Source organism: Alligator mississippiensis, chromosome 4 (assembly GCF_030867095.1).
Source record: "Alligator mississippiensis isolate rAllMis1 chromosome 4, rAllMis1, whole genome shotgun sequence".
NCBI classification, from domain to species: Eukaryota; Metazoa; Chordata; order Crocodylia; family Alligatoridae; genus Alligator; species Alligator mississippiensis.
This window is the reverse complement of record NC_081827.1, coordinates 110,031,258-110,050,362: the sequence shown is the minus strand read 5'-3', so window position 1 is coordinate 110,050,362 and position 19,105 is coordinate 110,031,258.

The window sequence follows — 19,105 nt, the reverse complement described above, 5'->3', positions numbered from 1 at the left end:
TAAATATGAGTTTTAATAAATTTAGATACAAATATGCAATTTCAGTAAATGATCTCAACAAGAGCTAAAGCATTTCTATCTGCAGACTCTATTTCCTATGATGTATGAAGCAAAATAGGACATAGGTGCAATGAGAACATGTCTGAAGGCATGGGGCAGAGAAACACAGTCCAAGGATCCCATTCAGAACAAATTCATTGTGACAAGCTGACTGTATTGCCTGTTAGACCTCACCACAGATGTTATCTCCCAGATAATGACAGTCTATTCTCCCTTTCCTTGCAGGATTGTTTCAGCTCTCCTTAGCATCCTTCAGCCACAACAGCCTAATGCCTTTTCAGAAAGCTTCTAACAAAGGCAGTGAGAGAGAGAATGGGTGCAGGCATTTGGTTGTGGGGGCGGACTGGAGCCGGGAAGGGTGAAAGGGAAGAGTTTCTTGGATAAATCATTTGTCATTTGCTTTTCTTCATTTTTTTTCAAATCAAAATGACCTCCACCATATTTTTCTTTTTCTTCTTCCTCCTATTTTTTTCCTTTTAAAGAAAAAGAGTTCAGTGCCATCTAGTGGGGGAGGGGATCAAACAACTCAATGCACTTCCTTGTACAGGGATCCCAGCTGCTGACTCAATTTATTCTAAGAGCAGGGCTGAGCTTCAGCATTTCCCTTCTGTGTTTGGGAAAATCCTCTCTTTAGATGGCCAAAGGATGAGGTTTAACTCACCGGGGCTCCATCTTGTATCTGTTGCCTATATGAGCCTCCCACTGAAGTCTCTGGGGTTTCTTAATGTACTCATTTTGAGAAGCACTGTTCTGCAGAGCATTTAGCCACTGTAATTACAGGGATTCAACTGAAAAACAAGGACCACAGCAAACCCAAATTAAAAAAATATATATATATAGCATGACAGCAGTGCCTAGATCCCAGTCAGGCACTGTACAAACACAGAGTAGGATATGCACCCTGTGTCTCACAGACTTTGGCCTAGTTCTATTTTTCTCATGCATGCACCTCCACTTTGGTCATGCCCCAGGATGGAAATCTCAGTAGGAAAGTGCTAGGTGCCTACAATCCCTATGCAGTCAGTGGGGAGATTTCAGTACCTCTGAAGAGCAATTCAGAGCTAGGCACCATGGCTCTCTATGCTTAACATAAGGTGAGATAGGTGCCTCCAGAGGGTGTTTCAGAGTGCCCAGACCCATCTAGAGCACTGATTCTCAACCAGGAGGCCACAGCACCCTGAGATCATTTCAAGGGTGACACAAGGTGCCACACAATGTTAGCACTGTTAAGTTTAAAAACATGAGTCACAAGATGACCCAGACATTTCAAACAGAAATCCATAACTGGTCTTTCCAAGTTATCTGCAATAGAAAAACTCCAATGTATATTTTTTTGCCTAAAGAAAGAGTAAAAACTAAGAGCTGGCATTTTCAGAGTAGTGCTCAAGTCTATCCAAGGGTGGCTCAAGTCTAAAAAGGTTGAGAACCAATCACTGGTCTAGAGATAGCCAAAAGGAAATTCTACAGACAGGGGCATATCTGAATTCTCACTCATCTCCAGAAGTTAGGCACCCAAACCTCACCTACGACTTGAACAAGCACCTACAGGTTCAACTGGGATCTCCCTCTACAGCCTAAACATGCCTTGCACCAAACCCTAAATGTTGGCATAGGCTTCAAGGAAGCAAGCTCTAAAGGCACCTCTTAGTTCCTGAGTGCACAAGTAATGCAGGATCAAGCAGAGGTTTAACAGAGCAGGGAGAGAAAGGACAGCCTTGATGTTTAGTGAGTTGGGTCTCAGAAGACAGGTACTCAAGGTTTCACTCTGCTACAGACTCCCTGTATGATGCTGCATAAACCATTTGGGGTCACTTAAGTATTTCAGTGCTCAGCTCCCATTTATCTATGGATTTCAGTGCAAGTTTAGCACCTGTATAGAGTTAGATGCTTAAAAGACTTTTCAGATCTGACCCTTAGTATCTTTGTTGCAGTTTAATTGTCTTTTGCCTGTCTTGTCTATGTAGACCAATGAATGGTTTTCTTCCAGCAGTGTGTGGACCCCTGGGAGTCTGAAGACTATGTCTAAGTGCTCCACAAAAGATGACTATTATCAATCAAAAGTACACGAATACACACACTTACAATTCAAAGGGGTCCACACCTCCATTCAAAAGTTCCAAAGGGGTCTGCAAATTAAAAGAGGCTGAAAACCACTGATGCAGACTGTAAAGTCTTTGAGGCAGAGACTATCCTCTTATGTTGCATCTCTACTATAGTAGCATCGGAGTTCTCAACACGGGGGCTGCAGTGCATAGAATGAACACGAACAGATGTCAGAGGCTTGTAGCCATCTTGCTGTTTTCATATTGTTAATGGGACTAGAGAGTCCTGACTAGACTCCAACCATGCAGAAGTCCCCATATGGAAGAGGCACTGCAGCATAACAAAAGGTTAAGAATTACTGGTTTAGCCCTAATCTTGGCTAAAATGAACCCAGTGAGACCCCCAACCTTGCTAGGACCTCTAAAAATTACTGTAATATATAAAGTATAATAAGGTATCCTATTTTTTCTCATCTGGGACATCAAATTCAATCCATTATTTCTACCTTGAATTCCTAACTTATAATCATTTACACCCCCATCACACATTTTTAGTACATTTTAGCCAAAAATTAAAAAAAGCTGTGATACTTAGTTTCAGGTTTTAGCATCCTATTTCACAAAAGCATACATGAATATATAACTTATGTGTTTATGCAAAAAAATATGAATTCCACATTCCTTGTTTGATTGGAATGATCAGTACAACACAATGCTAAATGTTATGGGAGAATTCACTCATGCTTTCCAGAAATTCATATATAACAACAAATCAAAGGATGAAGTCTCCTTATGGAAGGCCAAACATTTCTTATTCTTTTATGAATTAAGTAGCAAGATAACATGTTATATGCATAATATTAATATTATATTAACAGTTTTACAGAGATTATAAAACAAAATAGCAGACATTTTGCTCAAGTAAATGTCTGTAGTCCAGATACATTTCAGTCATGTTTAAAGCTACTGAACATTTCCCCTAGGGTAGCAAGCAACTGGTTTATAACTTGTGCAGTAATGTTTTAGCTAGCCCCTCCTTAGTCATCCCTGCACACACTATCTACTAAGTAAGGTAACTATCCACAAAGTTTTTCTCTAGATCTATAGATACTACATCCAGAAAAATCTATGTTAAAGCTGCAAAGTTAAACATGAATAACTTGGTAAACACCCGAATTAAACTTCCTATGCAATATTCATTGATCTATCTTTGCATATACATTATGATATGATCTTTAATTACAAGATATTTTTTCTACAGGACTCCTGGTTTATTCAGTGCACAGGATGGATGTTTCTCAGTTAATGAACAGCCATTCAATATTTCTTTTTATCCTTATCTTTTAGCGTGTGGTGCATGTATTATTTACGGCACATCATCCAACTCTTGTATTGAATGCAGAATGATTAATTTCCTCATGGGCTTTTCTCTGGTGGTGCTCTTATTGTAGTACCACAGTTCTTTATAAACATCAATGAATTTATCTTCACAACACCACTCTGAGTTGAGGTCGTGTTGTTATCCACAATTTACAGAGGGAGAAGAGAGGCACAGAGATTAAAGCCAATATTCTCAAAAGCATTAACACATTTTGGGTTCCCAACTCAAGACGACTGTGACCAGAATTTGCAGTCATTACCACTTTCCATGTTCAGAGCATATCACCCACTGACCTCAGCCACAGCTATGCATGCTCAGTGCCTCCAGCTGTGTCAGGATGGGTTCAAAGAAACCCAGAGGCCACCTTGGGGAAAAAAAACAACAACTAAGTTTATGTGACTCACTCAGCCTCCCACAAGAACTTTGTGACAGAGGTGGGGAAAGAATCTGATTTTTCAGAAGAGCATTTAACTGTCTTAATCACGAGATCATTCTTCCTTTTCCTGCAGTCCCTTGCCAAGTACCACACACCTTCCAATTCTGCAACAAATGAGGCAGAGGTCCTACAAGAACAGCCTTCTTCACTACAAAATCCTGATTCATCCCCAAAGGACAAGCAAACCTGTAAACTCAATGAGGCAGGACCCCTATAGAAAAAGAAGTCTGTAATCATGCAATTAAAGATATTGTAATGTGTACATGCTGTGGGGAAGGGGGAAATTAACATTCCACAAGCAGTGTAATCAGGGCATTTCATAGATTTCATAGACATTAGGGCTGGCAGGGACCTTGAAGATCATCAAGTCCAGCTCCTTGCCCCAGGGGCAGGAAGTCAGCTATGGTCAAAGGATCCCAGCAAGGTAATCATCCAAACGTTTCTTGCATGAGTCCAGAGCAGCTGCCTGCACCACTTCTGGAGGGAGTCTATTCCAGGCCTCCGGGGCTCAGACAGTAAAGAAGTTTTTCCTTATGTCCAGTCTAAAACAGTCTTGGAGAAGTTTATGACTGTTGATCCTTGTTATCCCTTGGGGCGCTCTGGTGAACAGACGTTCCCCCAGATCCTGACGCGCACCCCTTATGTACTTATAGGCACCCACCAGGTCACCCCTGAGCCTGCGCTTTTCCAGGCTGAAGAGTCCCATGGCTCTCAGCCTCTCATCATAAGGCCTATTCTCCTGTCCTCTGATCATGTGCGTAGCTCTCCTCTGGACTCTCTCAAGTTTCTTGACATCTTTCTTGAATTGTGGAGCCCAGAATTGGATGCAGTACTCCAGCTGCGGCCTCACCAAGGCCAAGTACAGCGGTAGGATGACATCCTGAGATTTACTTGAGAAGCATCTATGGATGCAAGCCAGAGTTTTGTTTGCTTTACCAGCTGCAACATTGCATTGGTGGCTCATGTTCATCTCGTGGTCAATCATGACCCTCACATCTCGTTAAGTCACGGTGCTAGCAAGCGTAGCACTGCCGAGCCTATATGCATGCTGTGCATGCTGCAGAGGTTTTTTCCCCCCAAGGTGGAATACCTTGCATTTTTCAGTATTGAACATCATCACTTTTATACCCGCCTACTTACTAAGCTTATCCAAGTCAGCCTGGATCACTAGCCTGTTCTCAGGTGTGGACGCCCCAAATTTAGTGTCATCGGCAAACTTAGCCAGTGCGCTTCTGACACCAATGTGGAATCAGAAAAAATATATGCCTTAAACTTTGATTATTTTAGTTATAAGATGACATAACCGCTTTGTGTAGAATTGCTGGCTCGGTACTGTAGAACAGATAAGGGCAAGTGTTTGTTCTTTGTAACTCTTCTGCAAATGCTTCGCTCACCGCGGCCTTGAAGGTAGAAAAAAAAGTATGTACAAAGTAGATTTCCAGGTGCAAAAAGGAGGTTTGTGAACTAACCCTATCTCCCCCATAATTCCCATCCTGATAACAGCAAAGAAATAATGAAGTAATATTATAGCCGCTTTTCATGCTAATTTCACTATATGATCACGTGAGTTGTAAGCGACTGTTAAAAAGTATATAAGCCTCCTGATTTTGCTCTTGGGGGGGGACCCCTTCCAAGTGCTTGGGAAATCCATGTCACTTTGGAACTCCCCCTACAGCTGTAGTTTCTTTTGAATAAAAGCTTCTGCTGACCTGACCCAAAAGTACTCTGTGTGTGTTTCCACGACAATTCCTGGTGCCGTGACTCAGATCCAGAACACAGGCTGAGGAAGGAGGACCGCAGGCTACCCCCCCCCCGAACCCTGAGGCGCCAAACTTGAGAGGTAAGAGACCTAATTCAAAATCTCTATTGGGGTTTCGGAGGAGGACTGCCTGTAGGCTCCCAACTTGGCCGTGGTAACTGGATCTGAACCTTGTTAAAACAGGTCAGTCTGAACCTTACTGCCGGCTAAAATTTTCTGTCTGGTAAAGGATCCCATTTTGTGTCTGGTAACGTACGTTTTAGGGAGAAACTGTTTGAGGCACCTTCATCCAACAGCACATCGGGCTTGTAGTTAATTAACTAAGGCGGTGTGGGGTAGGAGGTCTGGCTGACTGAATAAATATGCATGTGTGTGTGTATTTAGAAATATGAGCCACTGACCAGGACTGAGACTACGGTTGGGCTCAGCCGCCCCAATTCTGCCTGACAGGGCAGTTTTGAAAGCAAGGGGGCCCAACTGGAACCTCGTGACCCAGTGGACAGGGCTTATTGAATGAATGTGTGTATTTAGAAATATGAGCCACTGACCAGGACTGAGACTACGGTTGGGTTCAGCCGCCCCAATTCTGCCTGACAGGGCAGTTTTGAAAGCAAGGGGACCCAACTGGAACCTCGTGACCCAGTGGACAGGGCGTCTGAGTGATTTTGTCTTTTCCAAACCCCTCGTCCCAGTAGCTTCTGCCGAAAGCAGGAGTGAAAGGATCCCTCTAGTGTTTCCCTCCCCATTTCCATTTTATGAGCCGGTGTCGGGTCAGAAGCCTTTTGTCTGGGCAGTGAAAAACTGCGGGGCAAGGCACTGAGCGGCCCGGACATCCTAAATAAGCCTCTCCTACGTCTCCCTGTGTGACTGAAAATGGGAACAAGTCAGTCTAAACAGGTTCCTGTCCCCCCTAAGGGGACTCCGGCGTACTTTATGTACACACACTATTCTCCCGAGACTTGCAAGTACCTGGATAAGTGGAACTGGTATACTAGGGATGATCCTGTGAAACATTTTCCACAGGAAGGAACATTTGATCAGGATAAAATAGTGCACTTGAGAGGGGCGTTAGAGTCCCGTGGATCCAAAACACCACAAAACCAGTGGGACGCGTTCTTTTATTGGTATGATGAAATGTCCAAAAGGCGGACAGAATCTCAAACTAGGAGCCTAAAAGACTCTCAAGAAAAATTAAAACAGCAGTTAAAAGCTGTTCGGGAGAAATTGGCTGCTCCCCCAAATTACACGCTGGCCACCGCTCCAATGTATCCAGCATTGCCCGGGGCGCCCCCACCACCGGAGCCAGCAGAGGATATCCTTGACCTTTGTTCGAACCCTGCTCTCCTGGGACTCCCACATCAGCAACAACCGGTTCAACATCAGGCTGCAGCCCAGGCTAGTGACCCATTAGCTGAAGCTCCTTCAGTAAATCCATCCACGGAGCTTAATAGTCCGGACTCATCCACCATATCTGCCACTCAATCATCACCAGTGTGGCAATTTACTCCTGGGTCACAACCCACCACAGGTGTATTTAGAAGAATGGGAATAGGCATGGAAAGATCTCCCATCAATCTGAGATCCCGAACTGCACAAGTTTACCCCCTAAGACAAATGCCAGGCATTGGCACCGATGGACAAAATATAGTAACTGTGCATGCACCCTGGACTCCAGGTGATCTCTACAATTTAACTCAAAAGTTCCCAAAAATCAGGGAAGACCCAGAAAAATTTCAGGAAGAATTGCAGACTGTTATAAATTGTTATAATCCAACATGGGCTGACATTAATCAGCTCGTGCGATCCATTTTGCCCAAGGAGACTATGCTACGTCTGTACGCTGCCTGTACTTGGCCAGATCAAAACCCAGGGATTGGCCAAGACTTTATTGACAAGAGAAATGCTTTGGTTCAGGCAGTTCTCACAATTTGCCCAAAAAAGGCAGACTGGACCAAAATAAATACCTGTAAACAAAACAAAAATGAACACCCCAGTGACTATTTAGAACGCCTCAAACAGGCATTTGAACGATACTCAGGAATGGATAACCCAGTCGGAAATGCTAAACAAGCAATAGTGGCAGCATTCGTCCAGGGACTTAACCCTAAAATTGCTGAGAAAATTCAAACAGTAATTATTGGCTGGGAAACTAAAGATTTGACTGAAGTCCTTGCTGCGGCTAACCATTTTCATAACAAATTGGAACGGTCTAAAGACAGTGCCGAGTTTAAGTTAATGGCCTTACAGATTTCTCAGTTGCAGGGTCCAGGTAGAGGAAGGGGACGAGGACGGGGAAGGGGAGGCCCGGGTAGATTCAGGGGAAGAGATAGATCCTTGAGCCCACAAAACCCAGGCTATGGGAACCAATGTCATTATTGCAAGCAAGAAGGACATTGGAAATCAGAATGCCCCAACCACCCCGGCCAAGGACCCAGACCCCAGCCCCCACCTCCACTTCCTGTCAATTTTCCCAGTGTTGAATAGGACAGCCTGAGGGACAGTGACATCATTGCTCCTTTGCTTGCTACTGACCAATCTGGTCCGTTTGTTGAATGCCTTATTTCTGGTAAACCTGTCTCCTGTCTTGTCGACACCGGAGCGTCCCGCTCCACGCTAAAGGCTGCTGAGTTTCCTTTTCTACCTTATTCTCCTGAAACTGTAAATGCTGTCGGTATAGGCGGACAACCTATCCCACATCCCGTCTCTGAACCTGTCTCCATCTCTATTGGCCCTTTGTCTGAAAATCATGCCTTTCTTCTTAGCCCCTGTGCACCTGTCAACCTTCTTGGTAAGGACTTGCTGTGTAAACTGGGATGCGTGATTTATTGTAGCCCAGATGGTGTTTACCTTGAGGTACCGGAACATAGGGAAACCGAGCTTGTGGCTTTGCTAACCCAGGAGTACTCTGATTCTGACACTTCCTTCTTGCAAGAGGAACTGTTGGCACGAGTACCTCCACAGCTGTGGTCCACCCATGCGAATGAAGTGGGGCACATGCTGAGTGCTGAACCAGTGCGTATCATTCTGAACCCTGCCAAGCCACTTCCTCGTGTCCCACAGTACCCCATCTCAAAGGAAGCTGAGGAAGGGATCAAGCCTGTCGTTTCCTCACTCCTTGAGCAAGGGATTATTGTCCCAATACGCTCCCCTTGCAACACACCTATCCTACCTGTCAAGAAACCTGGTAAAGATACGTATCGCTTTGTGCAAGATCTTCGAGCTGTAAATGCCGCTGTGTTACCCGCTTTCCCCGTGGTCCCTAACCCTGCCACTATTCTTTCCTGTATCCCTTCAGATGCTACATATTTCACAGTAGTGGATCTTTGTTCTGCTTTTTTCTCTATCCCCGTTCATAAGGGTAGCCAATACCTGTTTGCATTTACTTATCAGGGATTTCAATATACCTGGACAAGACTCCCTCAGGGATATACAGAGTCCCCAACCCTGTTTTCCCAGATCCTAAAAAAAGATTTGGATCCTATCACGTTCAAAGGGGGGTCCACCCTTGTTCAGTACGTTGATGATCTATTGTTAGCCTCACCCACTTTAGAGGCCTGTGAGCAAGATACTTTGACACTCCTCACAGCTTTAGCTCAGAAAGGCCACAAGGCCTCAAAATCTAAATTGCAGCTCTGCAAGTCTAAGGTACATTATTTAGGGCATGATATCTCAGCAGGAGAACGACACCTTTCCCCTAGTAGAGTTGAAGCTATCCTCAACATTCCCAAACCTATGACTAGAAAACAGATGAGGGGATTCTTAGGTGCAACGGGTTATTGTAGACAGTGGATCCTGGGTTATGCTGCTTTCGCAAAACCCTTGCAAGCATTCACTCATGATACCACCCCGGAACCCCTCCCTTGGACTCCTGAAGCCGAACAAGCATTTGTGGTCCTTAAGCAAGCCCTCACTCTTGCTCCTGCTCTTGGACTTCCTAATTATAAGAAACCCTTTACCTTGTTTTGTCATGAACGGGAAGGAATCGCTTTAGGAGTACTCACTCAGCTGCATGGTGAAAAGCAACGCCCAATTGCATATTACAGCTCTGCCCTTGATCCCGTAGCTGCGGGACTTCCTCCGTTCAGTTGCAGCTGCTGCCTTGTTGGTTGAAAAGGCAGATTCTCTAGTTTTGGGACACTCTTTAACCGTTGCAGTTCCACATGCTGTGATGGCCCTTCTGCTCAAGGGCAAAACTCAGCACATTTCCAATTCCCGTCTTACTAAATATGAGAAACTTCTACTGTCAGCTGCAAATATAACCTTAAATCGCTGTTCAATTCTGAATCCTGCGTCACTTCTGCCTATTGCCTCTGATGGTGAGCCTCATGATTGCCTGTCTATCACAACTCAATTGTTAACCCCTCGAACTGACCTCAAGGACATTCCTATCCCGAACTCTGACCTTGTTTTGTTTGTTGATGGTTCCTGTCTTAGAAATGATGCAGGCAAATTAGTTGCGGGATATGCAGTATGCACTCAGTATGCTGTTTTGAAAGCCTATTCTTTACCCCAAGCTCGTTCTGCTCAAGTTGCTGAACTCATTGCTTTAACACGTGCTTGCATTCTTGCAAAAAATCAAACCACAACCATTTATACTGACTCTAAGTATGCTTTTGGTGTTGTTCATGATTTTGGACAAATCTGAAAACAAAGAGGGTTCCTCACTTCATCAGGGACCCAAATCAGTCATGGTTGTTATGTAAAAGCACTCTTAGAAGCTGTTCAATTGCCTCTTGCTATTGCTATTGTTAAATGTAAAGCTCATGAGAAACCGTTTGATGATGTCACACGAGGAAATGATCTGGCAGACCGTTCTGCCAGAAATGCGGCCCTTTCTGGCCCACAAGCTCCTAACTCTGTTTTTGTGTGTTTTTCAGCAGACCAGTCTCCTTTGGCTAGCCTTTCAAGTCTGGCCCTTCTTCAAAATCAGGCCCCAAAAAAGGAAATAAATGACTGGCTGCGTGCAGGATGTTCACTGCACCCCGGCTCTCTCTGGCGCTCCCCGGACGGCCGCCTGGTGGCGCCTAGAGAGCTTTTGCCACATCTTGCTCGTTTAACCCACTCTGTGGCCCATACGAGCAAAGGAGGAATGATTGCTACAGTACAAAGAAATTGGTTTGCCCCAAATTTTCCTTCCATGGCACAACAGTACTGTAGCTCCTGTCCCATCTGCTTAGCTCACAACATTGGGCAACGGGTAAAAACGACACCCGCAGCCCATCCCCCTCCATGGGGACCGTTTGTAAATCTGCAAATTGATTTTGTGCAGCTACCTAAGTGCTGTTCTTATGAATACATTCTTGTTATTATTGATGTGTTCTCTGGATGGGTGGAAGCCTACCCATGCGTACGTGCTGATTCCATCACTGTAGCAAAGAAATTGCTCAAAGAATTCATCCCTAGATTTGGATTGCCCCTCACAATAGATAGTGACCGTGGCACCCATTTCACAGGACAGATAGTAAAAAACATCTGCCAAGCACTCAACATACAGCAACACCTACACTGTAGTTATCATCCACAGTCAAGTGGTGCTGTAGAATGTAAAAACTCTGATTTAAAAACGCGCATTTCGAAGATTTGTGCTGAAACAGGCCTCAAATGGCCTGATGCACTGCCCATTGCTCTTATGCACATTAGAAACACTGTTAACAGAAAACATGGCCTAACCCCTTATGAAATACTCATGGCACGACCCATGAGGATGCCAGCTACACCACCTGTTGCCCCTCACCAAACAGACCTACAATTAACTGATGAAACTGTACTAAATTATTGCAAGGCATTAATGAAGTATGCCAGGTCTGTTCATTCACAGGTCCAAGAAGCCTTACCTCAACCACCGGATGTTCCCTGTCACAACCTCGAACCAGGGGATTGGATCTACGTAAAGGTCTATCAACGGAAAAACGCACTTCAACCCAGATGGAAAGGACCTTTCCAGGTACTTCTAACCACTAATTCTGCTGTTCGTTGCCAAGGTCACCAAACGTGGACTCACGCCTCGCACTGCAAGAAGGTATCACCTCCATTGGACCCCGAAGCAGCTGTATTCCAACCAAGGTTGGGATCTTTCCCTGAGGCCAAGGACAAAGACCCTCAGGACCTCACTCAGGCAAGTGAGGAGCATCAGGGTGCAAGTGCTAGTAACCTCTCCCCTGCACCCAACACCTCAGCCCAGCCGGATTCATCAGTTGAAGAACGAAGATATCATCTTCGGCCTCGAAGAAAGTGAATGCTCCCATTCGGAAGATCACCACCTCGATCAAGACCAAGAGCCGACATTATCAGTCCTTTAGGTAACTTGAGCCCAGAGGACGAAGAAAGACTTTGGCTGCCATCCTGGGTTTGGCTGGTAGTGTTCTTTTTCTTACTGGTGCTGGTTATGTTTGTTGTTAAGATTCTTTGTCCCTCCTGTATCTAAAAATGGCACTGATATCCTTATATATCACACTTGGATATCTCAGTATCACCCAAGGGGGGTGGGAAAAAAATTTGTATTTGCAGATCTCCCATGCGGTGGCTCAAGCTGGAAATAAAAGTGACTGCTAGATATGCTCTCACAGCCCAGCACACCTACACCAAGGAATCCCAATAATCGAAATACCAATATCCCTCCAGCAATGGGGAACAATAAACGGCGGCTTCGTTAGACACTACTCGTTAGCTGCCCATCGGTCCGCTCCTAAAGAATTGAGGGCCGCCCCTGCTAACTGGATAATCTCCCCAAGAGTAGAGGCGCCTTTCTGTTACAGATCCAACAACACCGGAGCTTATAATAAAGCCACACCTGTAGGACACTACCCTCATTGCCTAACTACTCTAGATTATAGCCCTAGTAGCACCAGTGGAATCCTGTTGGGTAACGTACCCTCTCTCAATTGTACAGGATTCATGGTCTACAACTTTTCTAAGGAACTTCATGTTGCTCTCATTGCAAACAGATCAGAATTTTACATTCACTCCAATTTTACTTCTTGTAATATATCTCGGTCCAGCAGGATAGCAGCTGAACGTGGACCGTCCTATACGATGCATCTCAATCGAAAGTGCCGGATAGGGCACAACAACTGTCGAGATTTGAGTACCCTTTCTGCCCCAGGCCTTTACTGGCTCTGCGGAAACAGGGCTCATAAAATCTTGCCCTGGAATTGGGTGGGGGCATGCACTCTTGGACGTGTTATCCCTGGTTTCGAAATGCATAGTGCAATATATCTGGAACAAGTAAAAAATTTCAACCATCACATGAAAAGGGCAGTTAACCCCTTAGCTACCAGAAACACAGGGTTCCATCGATTTGTGAGAACCTTCATACCGTGGCTTGGAGTAAGAGAATTGGAACTAGCCATAATTAACATTTCAGCCACAATGGAAGCTATGGGAAATGCCACTGCGGATGCAATTCAGGCTCTGCAAAAAGAGATCTCCCAGATCTCACAAGTAACTATGCAACACCGCATAGCCCTAGATTACCTATTGGTATCCCAGGGAGGAGTATGTGCCTTAGTAAACTCCACCTGTTGTGTCTATGTCAATCAGGACATGCGAATCGAAACTGACATTCGCAAAATCCGAAATCAGTTAAGGGTCCTACATCAAGTGGCCTCAGAAAATACTGACTGGGGTCTAGAAAAAATGTGGTCTTGGCTAACCTCCTGGCTCCCAGATTTCGGGGCCCTTGGCAAGAAAATCCTGTATGGAATATTGTTTGTCTTGATAGTTCTGATAATGTTCTATGTCTTAATGCAACTGATCCTCTGCTGCGTGAAAGCCAGCAGGGGAAGCTTTAGCAAGGCAAGAAAACCCACAGCAGAGTCTAGCATAATGGTGTTACAAAAGTGTGAGCAGATTGAAAGAAAACATGAAAGGCTGCATGATGAAATAGAGGGGCTCATGAAAATAGAAATTTAAGGCTAAAGTGAGACTAAATAGTCTCAAAGGGGGGGGCTGTGGAATCAGAAAAAATATATGCCTTAAACTTTGATTATTTTAGTTATAAGATGACATAACCGCTTTGTGTAGAATTGCTGGCTCGGTACTGTAGAACAGATAAGGGCAAGTGTTTGTTCTTTGTAACTCTTCTGCAAATGCTTCGCTCACCGCGGCCTTGAAGGTAGAAAAAAAAGTATGTACAAAGTAGATTTCCAGGTGCAAAAAGGAGGTTTGTGAACTAACCCTATCTCCCCCATAATTCCCATCCTGATAACAGCAAAGAAATAATGAAGTAATATTATAGCCGCTTTTCATGCTAATTTCACTATATGATCACGTGAGTTGTAAGCGACTGTTAAAAAGTATATAAGCCTCCTGATTTTGCTCTTGGGGGGGACCCCTTCCAAGTGCTTGGGAAATCCATGTCACTTTGGAACTCCCCCTACAGCTGTAGTTTCTTTTGAATAAAAGCTTCTGCTGACCTGACCCAAAAGTACTCTGTGTGTGTTTCCACGACACCAATGTCTACATCATTGGTAAAAATGTTAAACAGAACTGGCCCAACGATAGACCCTTGGAGGATGCCACTGGTCATGGAGCAACATAATGTTTTGCTTCCATCGACTCCTACTCTTTGGGTCTGACCTCGGAGCCAATTTTCCAGCCATCAGACTGTGGTGTAGCCGAGGCCACAGTTGGCCAATTTTTCCATGAGGAGATCATGGGACACCAGATCAAAGGCTTTTTTAAAGTCCAGATATATGATGTCAATCTCTTCTCCCTTGTCCAAGTGATATGTCACCTGGTCAGAAGGAGATGAGATTGGTCAGGCAAGACCTACCCACGACAAACCTGTGCTGGCTTCTTAGCTTTCACTTTGAAACCATAATATACTTTTAACATAGTTTTACTGAAAATGTACATTTTTAACTTAAACATTGAAGAACCAACAAAAAAATCATAGCATAAAACTATACTGAGATTTCATATGAATCATCAGCATAATCTGGACCATTATATCCACATGACAGACTTCTACCACTAGAGCTAATGAAGTAACTGTTAGCTATAGAAGTTTGCTAGCTTCTTTGCAGACCAGCTACTACAGGTGGGTAGAGAAACATTTTGCTAAGGAGTTTCAAAGCTATTTGCCAGACAGACAAGGAAGATGGAGATGCAGATCTGCAGTTACAGAACTCTGAACCTGTCCCACCCACACCTCATGTTCTCCTTGTGCTCTTATCCCTTCTCCCCCAGCTCCTGCCTCCCTTTCCCATCCCCCTAATTCTCTTCACCCCAGCTCCTCTCCATGACTCTGTTCACCAGCCTGTGACTGCTCCCTCACACTGCTTCTTCCCATATCCCTCCAAGGTCTCCTACGCCCACTCTCCCCTGTTCCACGTATTACCCGCAACCTTCTCCAATTCATTCCTATCCCTAACTCCCCTTCCCAACATCAACTATTGTCCCCCACTCTCCAATCAACTGCCCTCACCCAAGCCTCCTCCTTCCTATTTCAACCTCTTCTGCACCCATTCTTCACCATTCTGAATTTGAGTCAAGACCTTTGTTTCTTCCCCACACTACCCCATTACCACAAGCCAAAGCATAGGAGAGGCAGAGTCCTACCCAATTCCTGCATCTAGTGCCACAATAGCCCCCAGCAGGGTCAAATGCAAGGAAAGCCAGCTCAGCCCTTGGTGTGAAAGAACAAAGCTTGCTCTGTAGGGAGCAACTTGTACCATCTAGTCACAGGTGTAGCATTAACAAGTCTCACTTGTTCCACAAAGGACTAACTGGGCTGGAACCCACCTCCTGATGACACAACAAACACTAGTCCTCTAGCAAATTCCCACCCAAACTGGGGGAAAAGTTTCCCATGATTGGTAACCTGTCCCACTTGCCCACCAGCAGAGCTAAGTTAGTCAATCAGACTAGCTTCAAGAGGCAGGCAGGGCTCCCAACTACACCCAACAGATAGCGTTCTTACAGAAGTAAGCTTGTCCTAAAGAAAGTAACCAAGTTACACAGGTAAAGGGTTTCAGTAAAGGCTACAAATGTGTTCTTCCTAACTAAGCTCCCAGGGGACAGCCCAGCACAAAGGCCCAAGTTATCCTCAACCCTCAGGGCTTTTTCAAATCCTTCCTGTGCAAGAAGTTCAAGTCATAGGTGCTTGGTCTCACAAGAAACCAAGTTACCCAGCTGCATTTCTACAATTGAGCAACACTTTGGTCCTATTTCAGACTCTTTTATGCCACCTCCTAGTTATCTAGTCAGAGTGGTGGTCTGCCCTGTCCTATATTACCACTTTTCCTCCTCTGAATGAGACTAGAAGGCTTTCCCTTCTGTATTTCTGTTTGAATAGTCTGCCATTGCTGCATCTGTGTAAGCCTCCTTCCACAATTTAATTCCCACAGACTAACTCTACTGGGCTATAATCCAATAGTTCAAAGCCTCTTTGTACAGGGAGTACAGTACCTGTCTTTTAACTCCTCCCCTAGATCCTTCCAGAGACGTTACACTCACAGGCCTTGCAACTAAGGAGGTTGAATAGAGAAAAGACAGAAAGTGTTGTTGCTACAAAAACAAAAAGATGGCTTTTAACCCTTAGCACCATGCAGATTTATAAGAAAAGATGCCATTTTCCTGATTAAAAGAAATAAATAAACACATTTCTTGTAGAAATGGCACTAAAAACCCAGAATGGCAGAAATGAAATGTTGGGGCAGAAGAGGGTTGGCCCAGAAGAAAGACTCAGATTTTTCAGCTTCCTCTGATAAGCACATATCTATAAGAGTCCTACTCGTAAAGCTACCTAGCACAAAATTATCAAATATAGTAAAGCATGGTAGCATCCCCCTTTGAATAATTAATGGTTTGCTGCAATGCATCGGTCTTTGGTTCATATGTGTGGTCTTATACATAAAGTGCACCTCTACTGCTGACAGTATGTATCATGTAAAATCATTCTGCACACCCCCAAATGGCTTGTGACTAATGGCGCTTCAGACATTTTATTCTTTTCCAAAACGGCTTTTGGCAACTAATCATATCAATGGTTTTCCACACGTTAGTCTACTCAAAGACAGAGCTGTAGCCTAACACTGTCTCTTGGGAATGAGAACATCACATCTGTACCAAGCCTATGCCAACTCCCAGCTGCCAATTCAATTTGTTGCTACTGCTAGTCACAAAAGAAAGACATGGATTTATTTTAAGTCAAAATTTAGGGAGAAACATGAATAATCATTTCAGGAAATACTCAAAGGAAAGCCTATAAGCAAAACTAAAAACTAGCACATGTCTGGAAATGCATGCTCTCTAAAAAAAAAAAATCCTCTGTCATTTTGGAGCATGACTCAGAAAGGAGGCCTCAGTCTTGGATTTTTGTTGGCAAGGGATGTCCCAGCCAAGTAGATCCACTCAAATATGGGAAAATAACTCTATAAAAGCATCTGACATCTGAGATAAAAAATATGCTATTTTGAAACAAGTTTGTTGCTATCTCCTATATGTCTGTATTTCACCTTTCTCATTCTTTATTATTAAAGGTATTTGCATGAAAATGCAGTCTTTGGCTCTTTAGAGTTCATCTGTTCCTGCAGCTTATTTTCCCACCTGAAATTTTAATACTGTTTGTGATATCACAATTGGTTGCTGTGGAAGTGATTATATCACAAAGAGAGGATTATACCTTCAGGTGGGGAATACACAGCAGGAAGATATGAACTCTTAAGCAAGGAGACCTAGTTTCCATGCAATTGCCATTGGTTCCCTAGTAATACTGAAGAATGAGAAGAAAATGGAGCGAAAACCTGTAATATTTTAGCAGAATTGCTACCTTGGATAGGTTTCCAAAGGGTGTCAGCAACTCTCATGGCTTTTCTTCCTCAGACAACACTAAGTGGAGATCACAACAGTAGTTAACCTGTCTTATACACCATAGTTACTTTTTCATTAGCAATTGCAATCCAATACTAAAGCTGGCTTAGAAAATGAAACATTTATAGAAACATCTAAACATGATCTCTCTCTTTCAAAGCAATGTTTTCCTTTGGTATTTTTTCAAACTCTGAATATCTCAAGGTACTTTACATTAGATGCTTGGAGTTGAATGACTCTGAAGGCAAAAAATCAATAATCACAATGCACTTTGGGAAGATACCTGTTCAAAATGCCCACTGTGGAAAGCCAGTGAGGAGGGAATACTGTGTTTCTCTGGAGAAGATCTCCAGAGTTTCTCTGGAGAGAATATCCCTTTTCTCTCTGCACCTTTGATTCAACTTCAGGACTGAAATAGCCTCTGTAGAACTGCATATATGGGGTTAATGGTTAGTGCAGTGGTTCTTAACCTTTTTTAGACTGAAGGCACCTCTTGGAAAATGCCAGCTCTTAGCTTTCATTCTTTTTTTTTTACTACAGAAAAATACTAGAGTAATTCTCCTATTGCAAAGAACTCAGAAAGCCCAAATCAAGTTAGAATCCTATTTGAAATCTCTGGATTTATCTTGTGGATCTTGCTTGCACACCTGACACTGCTAACATTGCTTGACACCCATGAGCACCCTTGAAAGGATCTCAAAACACCCCAGGGTGCCATGGCATCCTGGGAAAAGAATTACTGGGTTAGTAAGTCTGTAAAAGTAGATGAGTCACCACTGTGTAACATCAAAACAGTCACAACATATGGAACAGAGAAAGGGTCTGTTTATGATTCAGCTCAATCATCCTAGATTTTCTCTTACCTTCCTGGGGATTTTATCACTGGAACTTTTTTTTTCTTTTTTATGCTTGGTCAAACATAGATATGGATGACAGCTGTTTTTCTTCAGTATGGAAACCCTTGATGGATGCCCTTGCAGATGAGTTCTGCAATGGATGATGGAATAGAAACTGCAAGAGTTTTTATCAGGATTGAGCCAGATGTCTCCATTATGTCTTTGGCTTTTCAGTGGACTCTGTCATTTAAATGTTTCCTTTCTTCTCCTTTGCAATATTTTGTTCTGACCAAAATGTTACTCTTTGGTTCCTGCTCCTTTTAAAAGTTTTTTGAGTATAATATAAAATTTTGGTTAAGTAATGATAGTATTTTACACACAAAACAGCATTTTTCATCTGGGGATGTCAAAGCATTTAACAAATATCAATTATTCCTTACAATCTGTCTGTGAAGTAAATATTATGATCCCCATTTTACAGAGATGTAAAGTGACAGGTTAACTAACTTGCCTAGGGTCATACACTGAGTTAGTAGCAGACCCAGAAATAGAACTCAGCAATCTTAATTCCCAGGGCCATTGATCTAACCACAAGAAAACTCTCCCTTACTTAGATTCTAAATACTTAATTTAAATTGAATATTAACTATTTATTAGGACATAAATTGGGACTATGACTTATTCAGTCTGGTAGAAAAACACTGAGGGGACTGGAGATTTTCTGCATTCCCTTTATTCACCTTCATGTACCCCATGCTATTGTGACCATCTCCTCTT